Raw genomic sequence first — 18,160 nt, 5'->3', positions numbered from 1 at the left:
GAATATTTAGTACAACTTCTCGTGATTATTTTGATACCAAAACCATGTTTCTACGATCAACGAGGCCTGAGTAATATTGGAAGTACAAAAGCATGTTTTTGGCAAAAAAATTACGAATTTGCCGTCGTCATGTGCTGCTAAAGCGATTACAGCGGCAGCGTTCTGAAATAGTACTTCTTCTACCACCCCGCTTGCATAAGCAGCCGTACCGCACACAAAGGTCAAAACTAGTTATTTATCGCAGCCGCGCACTGGTTAAAAATGGAACTACAACATAATATTATATCGTAAAGTTGTCACAAATCAGCTAGAAAACGTACGATTTAAACAATTTTTTTATTCAACTATAGACAATTGTTCTTTAAAATTAGCGTATTGATTTCAAGACGAATTTTTTTAAATTTAAATTAGTATAAATGTATAAGAAAAAAGGTAGGCGCAAGTGGGTGTCGATCTGCTTTACAGTAAAGGTTACAAGTGAGTCACTATATACCTACTGGATTGTGTTAAATTTGAATTCAGTGGTATAATATTGTATAAGAAAAACGAATCTTAGCGTAGATGGAGAGTCAGCCTATGATATATTATAATATATATTTTTAACTACAATAATTTAAAATTTGACAAATTTTTTCAAAATTAAAACATAAAATACTTGTGCACATTGATTTTTAATATTTTTCAACTGCTATTGTAACAATATATCTGCAGGAGCCTTGAATTAAATTTTCACGCTTCTTGACCCAACAAATTTAATTACTAAATTATCAACAACTATAGGAAAAAAAATTAAAAATGTCCGTAAACAGCTCAGAAAGAGAGAAAATGTTTTGAAAATTTTATCAAGTACAGCAATTGATAAAATAGACATATAGTGTAAATTATTTAAAATATCTAGTTACAGTTATTTGTTTTTTTAATTACAACAAAATAAGAAAATCGCTAGGTACATGATAAATCGAGTGAATACCAATTTTGTAAAATTTTGAAATTTTCAAACGCTCATAAAAATTCTATTTTAGTTTCTGGTAGAAATGATTTTTTTATAAAATTAGACAAACTTACGAGGAATCTTGTATTAAATTTTTAAATTTTAGATTTAAAAAGTTTTAACAAAATAATTTGCACATTTTCTTCATTTGTTCGTATTTTATATTTTGTCAAAATTCGAACTTTAAATGCTTATAAAAAAAAAAAATGTGATTACTGACTATGTATAAAATGTATTATTAATATTTTTCAATCATTATAATTTATATAAGGCGCCTCGTCCTTAATTTTTAAGTTTTTATTACCCAACAAATAACATTTGATTGACATTCATAGAAAAAAAATAAAAAAATTGAAAACTTAAAAAGTAAATAGTTAAAAAATAATTTTAGTATTTTAAAAATGTTATCGTGCTTAGAAAATTCTATAATATAAACAACCAGTTAAAATGCCTTGTATCTATGGTCATTATTTGTTTTAGAGTTACACCAAAAATCAAAATTGATTATGTGATTTTGTCAAAAACAGATTTCGCGTGAAAATGTCCGTTTTTCCCTGTTCTTTAGAAAATTACTAGGAATTTTTAATTTATACCTTCCCAAATGCACCAACTTCTTTTCGTGTATGTCATCAGTCATCACGTTTTGAAGGAGTAGAAATAATGCTTTAATTTTTGACTTCAGCCCCTCTTTGAAATGGAAAATGAATCTAAATGATGGCTAAGTGAGGTAAAATTTCCAGTAGTTTTCAAAAACGTCAAATAAAAACCTAAAAAAGTAACAGAAAAACGGGCATTTTTACGCATAAACTAAAAAAAAAATCATTTTAAATACTTGAAATTTTCACCAAGTCTAAATATTTTGACTTTTTAAGCTATTTATTTATTGACAATTGAAATTTTTGATGTACCTATATATAAGTTTTTTTGTTTGAAATGCCAATAAAAAAAATTTGGCATTTCAAAAAATTTTTAAAATATATATAATACAAGGTTTATAATAAGTTGCACTTGGCGTAGTAAAAAAAAATTCAAAAATTGTTTGTCACAATTGTTGTTTATAAGCTAAGCATTTAAAGTTCAAATGTTTACTAAATATGTCAAAATCGTGAAAATTTGCAAGGAATTTTAAGTTGAAAATTCATAATGTTTTAGTGATTTATATCTAAAACCCAATTCAAGGTTCTCTTCTCTATAACATTTTCTTCAAATCACTGTAAAAAAAAAACTCCAGCGACAATGTAGAAAAAAATGTACGAGCGTATGAAATTAAATATTTTACAAAACTGCGTAAAATAATAACGATATGTCGATATATTACAATTTAAATATAGCTAATAATATAATATAATCCTAGACAGACAAATTATCTCCATCATCATTCAGAATCGATTTCGTATATACAATAATGATACCTGTCATTGCATTCAAATTTAACACATTCATTATGGTGACCTACTCTCCATCACAACTATACACAGCAGAGCGATACTCGCTTTTCCACCCTTTTTAAATTTAAATACGGAAATTGTTTTACAAATTTTAATTATTTAAAATAGTAAATAATATGTTAACGGCAAATCAACGTTAATATATTTTTAATATCTTTGTTTTGTTGTTGTTTTTGATTTTCAATAACTCAAGTTAAAATTATTTAGCCCCCCCCCCCCCACCATAAAAAACCCCTGGCTACGCCTCTACATTAAAATTTTGATAACTCGAAATATTTGTAGTTAGTCGAATTATTTTTTTCCCCGTGAACTTTGAGTTACCGAGAGTACACTGTAATATTGTATTATCATTTTCTATACACGATAATATTTTCAAAATATTTTAATTTGTTTTGAACTGTTTACGGATATATACTCTGCAGTTTCCAACTTTTTAGTTTTTTTTTCTATAAATGTCAATAAAATGTTATTTGTTGACTTGTTGTGTAAAGAAGCTTGAAAACTTAATAGAAGGCTCCTAACAAAAGTTGAAAAATATTAATGATACATATAGTCACATTTTTTTTTATAAGCATTTAAAGTTCAAATTTACAAAATATAAAATACGTAAAATTGAAAAAAATGTGCAAATTATTTTGTGTTAGAAATTCTTAAAAATTTTTCTTTTTAAATCTATGATTTGAAAATTTAATCAAGATTCTTCGTAAGTTTGTCTAATTTTTTATAAAAAAAATCTCTGTTGGAAAGTCAAATTGAATTTTTATGAAAGTTCGAAATCAAATTTTTACGACATTGGATATTCACTCCATCATTTCTCATGTAACGATTTTCTTATTTTATTGGAATTCAAAAATGAATAACGGAAAATACTTGAAAATTTAATTAAATGTTTATATGTTTATATTCTCATTTTCTATACACAATAATATTCTTAAAATATTTTGACTCGTTTTGAGCTATTTACGGACAATTTCAAATTTAAATTTTTTTAGTTTTTTTTTGTTTATAAATGTCAATAAAATTGTATTCGTTGGGTCGAACATCTTGCAAATTTAATACAAGGCTCCTTATATATAGTGTTAGAATATCAGTTAAAAAATATTAAAAATACAGTGTTTATTTTTTTATTAGCATTTAGAGTTCGATTTTTTACAAAAGACGTAAAAATAACGAAAATGTGAAAATTATTTCGAATTAGAAATTCATGAAGAGATTCCTCATAAGTTTGTTTATTTTTATCAAAAACAAAAATCTCTACCGGAAAGTCAAATTAAATTTTTATGAGCGTTTGAAGTTGAAATTTTTACGACATTAGATATATTCACTAATTTACTTGATTTAAAAAACGAATAGCCTTAGACACTTGGAATGTATACCTATGTAGGTATATTTATCAATTACTATACTTGATAAAATTTCCAAAATATTTTGACTTGTTTCTAGTTGATTACGAACATTTTAAATTTTAAAATTTTAGATTCAGAGCGGAGCAATAATTAATGTATTGGTTTTACAATGCGTTGTTTTTATATACCTATATTTTTTATTTTTTTGGGGGGTCAAAATTTAAATTTCCCAATAGTTTTTAAAAGCGCCCAAAAAAACAAAATAAAAATTAAGAAAAATCGAGAATTTTTGCGCAAAATCGGTTTTTGACAAAATCGATTTTGGTTTTTGGTGTAACTCTAAAACAAATGATCGTAAACATATGAAATTTTCACTAAATGTTTATGTTTATACTAGCCTTTTGTGTAATACAAAGATGTATTACAAGATTCCTCATCAGTTTGTCTACCTTTATCAAAAAAAAAAAATAAATGTTTCAAAAAAGTCACATTAAGTTTTTATGAGGGTATGAAGTTCATATTATTACAACATAATAACTGTAAATGCAAGACATTTTCACTGAATATTTAAATTAGGATTTTCTATACATGAAAAAAATTTCAAAAATTTTTTATTTGTTTTGAGTTGTGTACTGATATACTCAGTTACCAACTTTTTAGGTTATTTTCTATAAATGTCAATAAAATTTTCGAAATTAATTTTTTTATGTTTTTTAAAACAATAAATTCACAGCCCTGATTATAACATTTTTTATACTTATTTTATGTAGGTATTATATGTTTAAAATTAAAATAAGTAAATACACCAATATTTATTAATCAAAACTATTTAAAATGTTGCTAATATTTATTTAGGAGATTAAATTATCGTACAAAAATTGTTTCATGTCACTTATAAGTTACAACGTAAAATACGCAACACTTATACTAAAAAATCTATTTAATCGTAATGAAATTATTATTTTATATGTATTTTAAAAAGTAATTGGGTTAGAAATATAAATCGAGTTCTGGTGTATAATAATTTGTATGCTTAAATTATTGGTTAATATTTTTAAGCAAACAGGAGCTTTAATTAAAAAATAGGTTTGCGACTTGCGAGCTGGTATGATCATACAATTTTTATTATTATTATAATTATAAAAATTACTTATATGATATAAATTTCTGAAAATCAAATATTTTAATTTATTTGAAATACAACTCCTCTCATTAATTTTATTTTTAATGCTACTCTTTAATGCTATACCTTCACTTCATCTTCTTTGTTTAATATATTTGTTAAATTAAGTAAAATATGCAATGCAGTGATTATTATTATTCAGGATATTGTTTGAGATTATTATCTAAATTTATTTTTAGATAAATAGTCGGTATCGGTATCCAGTCGATAATCTAGACGGCGGGCGGACGTTGCGTAATCGTGTTCACGCACTCGCAGGCACATGTCAGCAAATTAAATTAGGAAAAATTATTCTGTTACTTTTTGAGTATTGAAACATACCTCGGCTGTGACAAAATTGTGAGACTTTGGCTGGTGCGATTTGAATTCTGTAAAAATCCTAACATTTATTGAAACCACTTCTAGAGAACGGTCGAGGAATTTTTTGGAAATACATATTTCTTCAGTACATATGATTGAACAAAAATGTTGTATAAACGGACATTTTCATAATATTATACCAGTGTCAAAAGTTCAAACTTTAAAAAAGTGCTTCGACGGTTCTCTAGAGGGGATGTTATGAAATATTGTCATTTTTACAGCATTAAAATCGGATTATCCAAAGTCTCACAATCTTGTCACTACGGAGAGTCTAAAAACGATTTTTTTTTTACCGACTAGAACCACCTTAATGTTATTGTTCGAAATTGCCGCCTGATTTTAACGCCCGCCAATGGTGATCGGCTCTCGTACGCGCAGAACTTACAATCTCCGTGAGCTTTTACGTCCCCCCACCCTCGCCTTAGGCTTTTGAAGTCCGCGATCGTCGATGTCGTCGTGGGAGTCCGTCGTCCGTCTTTTCTTGTCGCTCGACTTGGCCGGACACCTTCCGGTCTCCGTTTCGTATATTATCCGCCGCGAGTGCAATTCGCTGCGCAATTGCCACGTGTTTTCGCGGTCTGCATTTTTCGTTCGGACTCTAGCAGTCAATAGTCATCCGCGTTTCTATACGCGCGATGTGCGAATAATATTTTTACTATATTTATTTCTGCTACGCTCGCGAGTGCATATTTTTTCTATATAGTCACGTGTCGTCGCTGTAAATGCAACTAACTTGGTACTTAAATTTATATATATTACGCCTAACTGCCCAAGATATACGCACATAACTTCGCCACCCGATTACTTGTTGTCAAACGGGTGATGCGTGAAGTGCGTGTTCATATATTTATCATTATTGGTTGTTTCGCGTTCGACGTCTTCGCTAGGTCATTGACCTCACGTCTCGTCAGCTGACTGCACGGCTATATTGGTCATACGTCGCTGTGGGATTGCTGCCGTTTCAACGCATTGCATGTACATGTCACAGGTCTTATTATAATATTACATATTATTGTTATTGCTATTATTTATTGTCAATTATTATATGTATACTGTTAATATTCTTATACATTATGTCTAGGCGTCCATATTATTTATATTGAATTACTTATTATTATTATTATATCATATATATTCATATTGTGCACAGCACTTATTTTATTGTATTTTTCATACTCTTATATTGAATCGGTAACCCTCACGCGACACCTCTGCTCAGGTATTCAGTCACCCCGGCCAAATCGGTGTTTCCGAATTGCGGACAAAGTGACAAAAACCATGTGAGTTGCGGACGAAATCTAAAAAGGTAACATACGAATTGCGGTCACAAATATAAGATACGAATTGCGGACAAATGTCCAATTATTATATTTGATATTAACGATTGTGGACGTTGGGAACTGTTCGATATTAACGATTTATATATATATATATATATATATTATTTATCACCATTAAGATTGTGCAGGTGCTTTTGAAACGACTGTCAAAAAATATGTTTAATCAGTTTATCGACAACCTTACTCGCTTGCTTAATATCTGTCGTAGTGTCGTCTTTCTGTTCGTTTATTTTCTATTTTTCTGTATAAAAATGTATAGTGAAAAACTTAAAGAGTTACGTGTGATTGACGGAAAACTCACGTGGTTTTTATTAAAAATAATCTCTGTACGCAATTAGTATTATGACAACGAAACGCGTGTCCGCAATTGTTATGTTATAATATTGACCTGAAATAATTTGTCCGCAACTAGTATGTGTCCGGCCAAATGCTAGTCAATAGCCGGAGATAAAACAGTTATTATAATCTCTTCTACGAGTTGGCGACCCTTTTCTCGCAATCGTAAAATGATACTCTACGACGATTAATAATTATTCATCATCTATTTCTTTATTCTATTTAGGATCAACTGGATCAAGAATTTAAAAAGAAAAATCATCTACTGACAACAAATTAAAAAAGGTTATAATTTTTTATACTAAAAGTTTTGAATAAAAATAGTTGCATAAATTATATATATGTATATGTATATATATTGTGGTTTAAAACCAGCTATAGTTTTCATAAACATAATATTATTTTTTGTTAGTGTAATATTATCATGTTTGTGGTATATTTGCAACTTTTAATTTTATCGAAATACTTCAGTTTAATCAATTGCTTAACTATATTATCTTTATAAGATTAGTACATTTTTTAAAAAAATTTTCATTTCTGAGAATTTAAAATTATTTTTCACATGTAGAAGCAAGGTGCATTTTTTCTAACATTCACCCTCGAAAAAGTCAACAAAAGAGACTGATAAACTTAAATTGCAGAATATAAATCGAATAATATGTTCGACATTTTAGACTTGGGATATAACTGATATAAGTTATCAAGTGTGGGAACAAAACTTTTTACTTCATTTATAAATAAAAATTAATTTTATTTTAAGATAATGGCGTGCTAATCAATAGCCACTTTACAATCACTGTATAATACAAAATGTACAAATATAAATACAAAATAATAAATAATAAATATACAATCCAATTTTATATTTTTATTATAACTTAGTATTATATTAATATTTACTATACACATACCAAACGTATGAAATTGTTTATGGTTTATTTTCTTTATAAATCATAATTCTGTATGACTGTATTACAGTGCAATGTGCATTATATATTATTTACTAGGCATTATTTATGTTTTATATATTATTTGTTACGTACCTAATTATTTTATTTATATACATTTACCTTTAATTATATTTCTTTTAATAGCTATAATATAGTTTATAATATAAATATTTTAAATTTTATTAACAAAAATATGTTTTCACACGTTCATATTCGTGAAGCTTAAGTTTTCTTTGTCAGAAAATTACAATAAAAGAAAATATTTTACAAATATAACATTTTTAAATGTGGCTAGATCACCACCACTGTTGAAATTGGTAATGATTAAATTGATCACAAGTTGCATTACAAAATTCACTATCAAATGGCTGTTTGACTACACATATTTCATGTAATGCTTTTATATGATTTTCGTCAATTATACGTGTAATTTTTTGAAACTTTATTTTACTATTATTTCAGTAGTTATATTGAGTTCATTTGGTCCACAGGATATTAAGTTTATTTGATTCCTACAAGTTCTCAGATTACCATTAATGTTATATTGTTGGTTATCAGTTTTTCTAATTCCATCTCTTGTAGTATACAGCTCAAAGAAATAAAGTTTTGACTTAAAAATTGATCCATCTTCACTTGACGCATGTTTGTTTAAATTTTACTGACCATGAAAATTTTTCATATGTGTTAATGTTATATGTTAATTCAATTAAAAATGCGTGTAATATAGCGAACGTTCCATTAGGTTAGGTATCGGTTTCGTAGTATATAGTTTAAGCGTGGGCGGTCCGTGTAAGATTGTGTTCACCAAAATACGCCATCTTCTAGAATTCTAGATAGTTCTACATATACGCACTATTTGACACGATCATTACGAATCACGCCAAAAGCCATTCGATAAAACGCCAACCGACAAAAGGTCACGATGGTTATTGTCGTATAGTTTTATGTAGTTTTCTAAATCCGACATAAAATCATCACGGTACCGTCGGTACCTTATTACTTATTAGTTATTAGTATAAGGCACTACAAGTATATGGTCTACTTTACCTTTGCAAAGCGTTCACTTTTTCTTAGGGATAATATTAGTTATTTTAATAAATATAAAATTAAAATTGATTTTGAACCATTTGGTTTTATATTAATGAAAAAATAACACAAATATAAGTAAATTATAAACGAAATAAAGGATATTTATTTATTTTAATCATGATGATATTTTTAACTTTAATACAACGATAAACTTATATGTTTATGAATAATAAACATCGTTATACATTTTTTTTTTTTTAAAAGTGTGTGCTAGTGGGTATAGCTCTGATGTATAGTAAACAATAGAGGTGGAGAGTAGGTCACTAAAATGGATGTGTTAAATTTGAATGTAATGATAGATATCATTGTATACGAAAAATGATTCTGAACGGAGATGATTTTTTAGTCTAGGGTATATTATATTACCTATATTTAAATTGTAATATATTTTTTTTAAGTTCGGTGTCATAATTATAATACTTGCTTAAAGATTAATATAATGTCGCCGTCGTCCCTAAAATTAATACAGTATTCGGGCAACAAATCCCTATTCAATTTTGTACTATTTATAATTTTAATATTCATAATTTTTACAGTTTCAAAATGTATAAAAAATATAAAAATAATGTTCTGTTCCAATAATCTATAGGTACTTTAGTTTATTCATTATTTTATTTTTTATTGTTAATAGTTAAATTCATATTAATATTTATAATTATTATTAAATACAATTTTAATTGTATTAAATATTCTAATTATGTCAGTATATATAATCCACAAAATAGACTAAACTTAACATTTTATTTACTTATGCCTATACATATCCTATAGGCTATTAACACGCAATTACTAATTTGTTCTATTATATCATTTTATTTTTTTCTTCTTTTTTATGTCGTTTTTGTACATTCTCTATTTGGTCTAGTTTTAACCTTATACCATAACTGTTAATAACGATCCTAAACAATTATACCTACTCATCAGTCATCTATGTCCCAACTCTCTCTTTTCAGCACAAGTTACGCTTTTGAGAAGAGAACCAATGTGCGAAATGTATTTTCTTTTATTACTCATAAATTGTTTTTAACTTTTAATTTGGTGCCAAATAAATATTATTATTATTAAGTAGGATTTAAGACGGGTCGCATTATACGGCAAGGTTAATCAATTTTTTCCAAAAACATTGCATGTATAGTTTTAAAAATACCTTATATTATACATAAGTATCACATATTAATATGCTAGTATATTTATCTTATTATATATGTAGGTATATACGATATACTAAATTATCTAAAGAAAATGCATCATGTTAATTTATATTCTATAGATCAACATTAGATTGAATGTGAATTATTGTACCTACTTCATAGATGAAATGTTGACAGTATATACCTACGACATTTTTATTGCGTATGTATTCCATAATAAGCACTTTTCCAGTTCCCCTAACAAATTCTTCAACTTCTAATCAATATCATATATATAAGTAATAAGTGTATAAATATATTGATTTATATTATTGAATTTTATTGTAATGTTAAGTAGGAAAGTAGGTATACTTATTTGAAAAGTATTGGACATTATTTAGCAAAAGCAGTCAACACAGTGTGTGTATCTAATATATATAAAATGCATAATTTACTTTATTTTAAATCATTAGTGTTTAATTATTGTATAACAAAATGGATTAAATAAAAGGCAATAATTCATTTTATAATAATTTTTATTATTTATTAAAAAAGAATAAGATTTATTAACCCTTTCAGACCTGACTTCTTTAACGGAATTTTGATTACACTATATGTTTTATGAAAACTACATAACTAATATACTTTTGGTTTTGGACAATTTGTAGCGTATGGTTTTGGTTTTGGTTAGATATCGTCTATAAATAAATCAACAATATAATATCCATCTTCATTTTACGTATAGAGAATTATTTGTCGTACGGTAACACCAGGTATGCGGCCCTCAGCTAATTTTTTTGTTGTCGGCGGCTACCAATATTAATATTTAATGGGCAAATAAAAAATAATGATAAAATATTAATGTCGTTTTATGATAGATAGTTGTAAATCTTAGTTTCTTAGAGAATTGTTAAATATTAATTTTAATGTCGTTTAAGCATTTTTAATTTAGCTGTATACCTGCTGTGTTTGTAAACGTAATGCATATTTTTTTTTCGTTAAATTTTTATGTGCGGTCCACATAGTAATAAACTATTTAATAGGTTTGGCAAACTTGATACTTTGAGTTTAACATGCCTGTCGTACAAAGTGGCTCATGGTAAGTACATTGGTGTGTTTTCAATCAAAACTTTTGGTCGTCATTAAAAACAACATTAAATCATCATTCATCATTGAACATTTGATTAACGATAATCCAGGTAATGACTACGAATATGTGATTAGTAGTGTTATACAAAGCCATATATTTTGTGAGGAGGTTTTGGGGGTACACCTCACCCCCACCAAAGTTTTTATTCTTAATTCAACTTAATATTGAAACTTAATAGTAAACATAATTCAAACTAAATATATTTATATTGTTGCAAAAATTATATTATATTATTTCATAATCCGGTAATCGCGCGAACACGAATTCTGTTGACTGTTTGCGGATTTTATAAAACGTACCTATATTAATTTAAATACATTGAAAAATACTATTTATTTAAGAAATATTTATTTATTTTTTACTTTTATCTCACTATACTAAGAGATACAAAAGTCAAAAGCGCAAAAGAATTTACACTTTTGGTCTAACGGTTGTTATTTTTTGAGAGGGGGGGGGGGCTGTGTGTCTGGAATGGTCAAGTTGAGATTGTTAACAGATTTTTATATTGTAGGGTTAAGAACTTAAGATTTACATGCTGTAAAAATGTCAATGTGCAGAAATATACTATAAAAATCTTTGTATCGGATAGTTGTTATAAATGATATATTAAAATAAATATTCGTGAAACAAATACGTAGGCCATAGACATAAAAAAATACGATAGTGACAATGCTACAATTATACGTATATACACAGTATAATAAACAATAAACAAAAATAAACCTTAAAACGAAATAAAAACATAAAATTAATTAACGTATTAGAAAACTGTTTTCAAAATAAATAATATATTATAAAATGTGCTGAAATCTTCAAAATCTCCAAAATATACTAATTCAATTACATGCATCATTGAGTTATTGTACATGTTATTACTTATTATTATAGATATTTTTTTAAAAGAAAATATAAATTCACAGGACTAATTTCACTTCGCGAATTACATAATATAGGTACAATATAATAGGTACATGAATTTTTACATACATATTTATCAATTTAATCATGATAAAAATACCTGTATAATAGTAAAATATGAATATGTGCATTCGTAATATATTAGTTTAAGTACAAAAATGTACCTATATATTGAAATGTGTAGAGTGAAAATGTTCATATAGATCCATAGAAGTATTCGGTTTTGTTGGTCCTACCTGGAAATATTTTTTTTTTAGCAAAGCCAGAAGTGCACATTGTTGCTGTACAATGTACAAAGTAAATTAAGTTTAAAAATCATACTGTACAATTTGATATGTATAAAATATTACATCAGTACCACTGTCCAAAACGATATAAATTTGATGTTATTAAAATCACATAAAAAAAGGAAAATAATTATTTTTGAAAGTATCATTGCACCAAGAAATATTTTTATAGGGTAATATTACATTCATTATTGAGTTATTGTATATTATGTTATTATTATAAATATTTTCACCAAAATAAAATATAAATTCACAAGACTAGTTAAAAATGTTAGCCTGCGTGTGAGCCACATACTATTGTAATACTTAAATACATGCATTTTTACGTATAAATTTATCTTGATAAAAATTCGAAACAATTTCAAAAACATTTTTTCTGATTATCAATTCCTATAACTAATAAGTCAAATTTGATTTTATAAATGTTCATTTTTAAGGGTTGAATAAAAATTCTGCTAGTTATGATAGTATACCAGTACAACAACATATATTGGTAAGACCTCGACGTAATATATTTTTATAAAACGAAACATCTGTACCATATAGCCTATAGCCAAATATTATATATTTTATAAATTGATACAACACGTGCATAATAACAACACTGAACACGTGCAATAATTATCATAAAAAATGAATTTCATATCAATGATTTTCACGTTTTTAACGTGTATCATTAACAAACATATGGAAATAGGTAAATTTTTTAATTATTTATCAAAAAAAATGTATTTTATTATTTTTTATTTATTTAGCCAAGTTTACGAAAACGAAGAAGATAGTGATGACGAAAACTTCATCCCTGATGTTAATAATTCAGCTAATTATGGCGAAACCATGTAATTATATTATATTTATCATCTAAGAATAAGTTTTAATAAAGAATATTTATTTTTAATAGTGAAGATGAGATAGATGGTATATGGGACATGCTAAATTCTATGGAGGCCGATCTAAATTACTGCTCACGGCTAAATCCCAGTGACCGTAATACAAAGGTTACAGAAAAATGGCAAGAAATCATGCGACATTTCCAATTTATGAACATAGAACAGACAGTAGGTCTCATCCTGTTTCGTGGATCAAATTATATTGAATATGTGGATTGTGATATTGAAGGTGACCTCGGGAGGATTTTAAAAGCTGAAAATGTTGTAAGTACTAACGTCTAGCAATAATATTTCTTTTATAATTATTTTTTAAAACAAAATAATTGCATATAGGAGTACTTAACAGAAGCATCTTCAGAAGAAGATCTATTAGAGGTATTGATGGGTTACACTCAAGCTGAAGTTTTACTTCAGCTTAAATTTGAAAACGAATTTTTAGCCCGGGATGAAGAGGAGATACAAGAGTTTCATAGCAAAATTCAGATGATAACCTCTGTATGGGGATTATCCGATGTGGTTTCAAAAGGTATAATAAGAAAATTTTTTTTTTTTTTTTTTTTATTGATCGCAAAGAATAACATCGACAACAATGGCCATTAGTTACAAATAAGCTACAAATAAATTGTTTAACTCATGACATAGAATATATTATATTTTAATTATTTTTAATTTTTATTGTAACTATTTTTAATGTAATTATTTTTTTCAAAATTATAGCAATATAATTAAATTTTTAAATATTTTTTATTATTATTATTATTATTAATTTTATTAGAATTATGATCTTATGATTTCATACTGCGGTGGCATATACTACGCAGTGTGAATTAAGACCTTTCAATTGATAGTCCAGGTAGGGATGGTTTAATAAATGGTTTATTAAAATTAATTTACATTTGCATATTATTACTTGTTAAAAAGAAACTTTATGTTACCTAAAAAAAGGTACCATCCATATTACACGTATTTCATCTGAGGACAATTTAGTTAACATATAAGTTATGATAGTGTACCAGTACGACAACATATATTGGTAAAACCACGATGTGGTATATTTTTGTAAAATGAAACATCTATACCATATAGTCTATAGGTATAGCCAAATATTATATATTTTATAAATTTATGATACTACATAGTCATACAATAGATACAACACGTGCACATTAAACTTTTCGTATAATATAGTACAAAGAATTTGTAGTCTGGAGTTATTGGGTTCCTATTACTCTCTAAAATGTAATGTGGATGCCACACCGTCATGTAGTTTACCTACCTGTGTACGTGCGTTTTTTTTTCATACTGGGTCTAATAATCCGGGCAAGACCGTTTTCGACAAAAAAGTACTTTCCCTTTCCGGCCGATTCACTTTTCGACCAAATTTAAAAAAGGCCGGTACCCTTTTCGTCCAAAAGAAAAATTTATATAATATATGTAAAAAAATAAAATAATTGGTATATAATATTTTATATATTTGCATACAATATTTTAAAATAAAATATATGCAATTTTTAAAAATATAAGAATATCTATAATTTATATTGACATTACTTTTATTTTAATTTGTTTGTTGACGCCGAATAGTATCGGCATAATTTTATATTATATTATTACATTGTACGCGCGTTCCGGTTACAATAGCCGTCGCCGATCGACACACGCACACACACACACACTCACGCGCATCAGCCACTATTTTTATATTTATTTTTGTTTGTGTATTATAATTAATTGTCGCGTGAAATATATAATATTGTATTAAGTAAATTACGACGGCGTGTTATCTGCCGCCGTACCGGTTCGCCGATGCACGCAGGTTAACACAGCCGCCGTAATTTTCTCCAGTCTCCTTCGTACCATTGTTGTCGTACTAAAGGTTCGTTACATTTTTACGACGCGAACTATATATTGTGAAGGCGCGAATCGCCACCTTTTTTGTATAATATATTGTGAAGGCGCGAATCGCCACCTTTTTTGTATAATATTTATTGCAGGCGCGAATCGCCACATATTTTACATATTTGTATTATTATTGCGTGGGCGCGAATCGCCACTTATTTTATATTTATTTTATTGGCGCTAATCGACGTAATATTATTATTTGTTTTATTTATTGTTTGTGTGTGTTCAATTATTATATAGCTGTATAGGTAGCGGCTGGCCAGCAGTGCACCGACAAATTTGTGAGTTTTAAATTATTATTTATTTATATTTTTTAAAGTTGTGCCTATTGCAATTTTATTATACATCGCATTATTATATTTTATACTTAGCTGTATAATATTATTATATTTATTATTAGTTGTGCCGAACCGGCAATTTCATATCATATTTTATACATTTTTTACTGTTGGGCCAAAAGGGCCAAAAGGGCCGTAATTGTTTATTACTTATTATACTTCATTTTTTACCATACCTCCAATTTGCGTTACCATTTTTACTATAGTTATTAGTTACCTATATCTGTTTAGCATTTAAGTTAACACACCAACAAATATACACACATATACACACCACCCACATACTAGCACTCTTTGGTCTTGCTCGACGACCCCGTCCACTTCCTTTGAGTCGCTATACATATATACACATTTACACAGGTCGGTCGGTGTGTGAGTGCAGCGCACGAAGTAGTTTAGGTAACCGGACGCGCGTATTAATATATTACGCTCCCGGTCCGTACAATGTCAGTATGTCACAATATGTACAATATTATATAAAAAAATAATATACAACTCTATTAAGCTATTAAGTATAATAGTTATTTATATAATATATAAAAAAAATAAAATAATAGATTTATAATTATATGACGTATTATGTATATTATATATACCTATATATTATGGTAGTTGCCATTACAATCAAACACGACGACCACTGATCAAATAATTTATGACAAAATATTTTACATAGATTTTAATAAATTTCGATATGTATAACATAAAATATAATATATTAAACTTTTTGTACTCTGTAATTTTTAAAAATGCCTATTTTATGTCTTTATTATACTTAATAATTATTGACAAAAACTGTATATTATTATTTTTTTTTGTTTATGATATACATATTATGACATAAAATAAAAAATTAATTTTGATATATAGATTTTCTTATATTTTAAATAATTTTTTAAATTTTATTTTACAAGATTATATTGTGCAACTTATACTTTTAATCATTTTCAAAATTATATGATTATATAATTGTTATAATTTTAAAAAAAATGTATACCAATTGTTTTTTTCTTACATATATATTATAAATTTTTGTTTTGGCCGTAAACGAAAGGGTGCGTTTTTGGTCGAAAACGGCCTTTCCCAATAATCCGTATCTGTGGCGGCGAAAATGGAAATGGCCCAAGTCTCCCCTGCTGGGCACCGCTGCTGATATCATTTACCTTAATGTCCTGCCGCCGAGATTATCGCCACCGTATATCTTAAGATATTGTACTATATATATAGTATATATACATGATGTTCCGTGAGGATTTACCCATTGCAATATCTCCTGAAATAATTTAGATATCATAATTTTGGTTTTTTAATAAGATTCACAAGGACAAGAGTTACGAATATCTGAAATATCTCGTGTTTTAATGTATTTTAATGTTTTGGTAAGAAAGATAAAAAATATGTATTTTTTTATTTAATTATTTTCAATAAAGTTATTGTAGAGTACATTTTTTTTGACGATATTGACGTTTCAACATTTAAATTTCATTGATTTTCTGACTTAATATTTTTTCTAGTTTCGAGGAAAACTGCGAATTACCGTGATTGCCGACCGTACGACTCGTACGAGTACGCGGTTCACATATTTGATACCATGTTTGTATACCACTATCGTATTAAATAATTCTCAGTTTTTAAAAATTAGAAAAAATGTTAAAAATTTGGAGATTAACTATATTAAAATGTTGAAACGTCAACATTTTCAGATCAATAGACTCTATATAATGGCTATTTTCAATTTTTTTGGAAATAATTTATATTTCTCATATTTTAATATTATAACTACAGCTATTATATTATGAACTCATGAATCTGTAAGGGATTATTAAATTAGAAATAAACTAATGGAAACAGATATTTATAATTATAATATATGAGTGTATATATACATTAGATATTTGTATTTGGATATAAGTTAACATAAAAAGATCACTCGTTATAACACTTGTTGTCTCCGGCTTACACAAGTACGGCGCGCAACGTAGACAAAACGCGTTTACACATTCTGAGTAGATCTCGCTCAATGTTGGTTCTATAAGTAAGTATATCATAATTTTTTTTGAATTATAAGAAAGACTACAAGTATTTCGTATTTTAATTTAATTTAATATTGTTTCCTTATTAAAACCTTTTTTATAGTAAAATTATTACTATTTAGTTCTATACCTCTTTTTTAATTTTATGGTAAATAATTTCCAAATATTGACCACTAAAGCAATACGGGAAAAACCGATTCACAATGTATATGTATATCTCAAATATGTATGTTTATTATATAGGCCTACTGTCAACAAGATAATAAAATAAATAACAATGTATATTGTATGCTAAAAACTACAGCCGCATTGAAATTTAATTGTAGTTATTCCTACATTTATAAATTTTATTTTAAATATCATAATATATTAATTTTTTTAATTTTCTTAGTAAGGCACAACAAGCATTAATCTACTTTACGTAATCGAAAAGTGTGATTTTTCTTAGAAATAATATTAATATATTTTA

General features: G+C 27.0%; 1 long non-coding RNA gene across 1 annotated transcript; it reads left to right on the top strand.

The window, feature by feature from the left end:
• The first annotated feature begins 5,832 nt into the window (after nucleotides 1-5,832).
• Nucleotides 5,833-13,881, top strand: LOC132927534 (uncharacterized). Its single transcript, XR_009661758.1, has 5 exons — nucleotides 5,833-6,634; nucleotides 7,231-7,289; nucleotides 13,284-13,367; nucleotides 13,430-13,682; nucleotides 13,752-13,881. It is a non-coding gene; the product is annotated as an uncharacterized LOC132927534 (long non-coding RNA).
• The last annotated feature ends 4,279 nt before the right edge of the window (nucleotides 13,882-18,160 follow it).

Source organism: Rhopalosiphum padi, chromosome 3 (genome assembly GCF_020882245.1).
Source record: "Rhopalosiphum padi isolate XX-2018 chromosome 3, ASM2088224v1, whole genome shotgun sequence".
In the NCBI taxonomy this organism is placed as follows: Eukaryota; Metazoa; Arthropoda; class Insecta; order Hemiptera; family Aphididae; genus Rhopalosiphum; species Rhopalosiphum padi.
The sequence above is the reverse complement of the archived record's forward strand: the minus strand, read 5'-3'. Positions and strand labels throughout refer to the sequence as shown.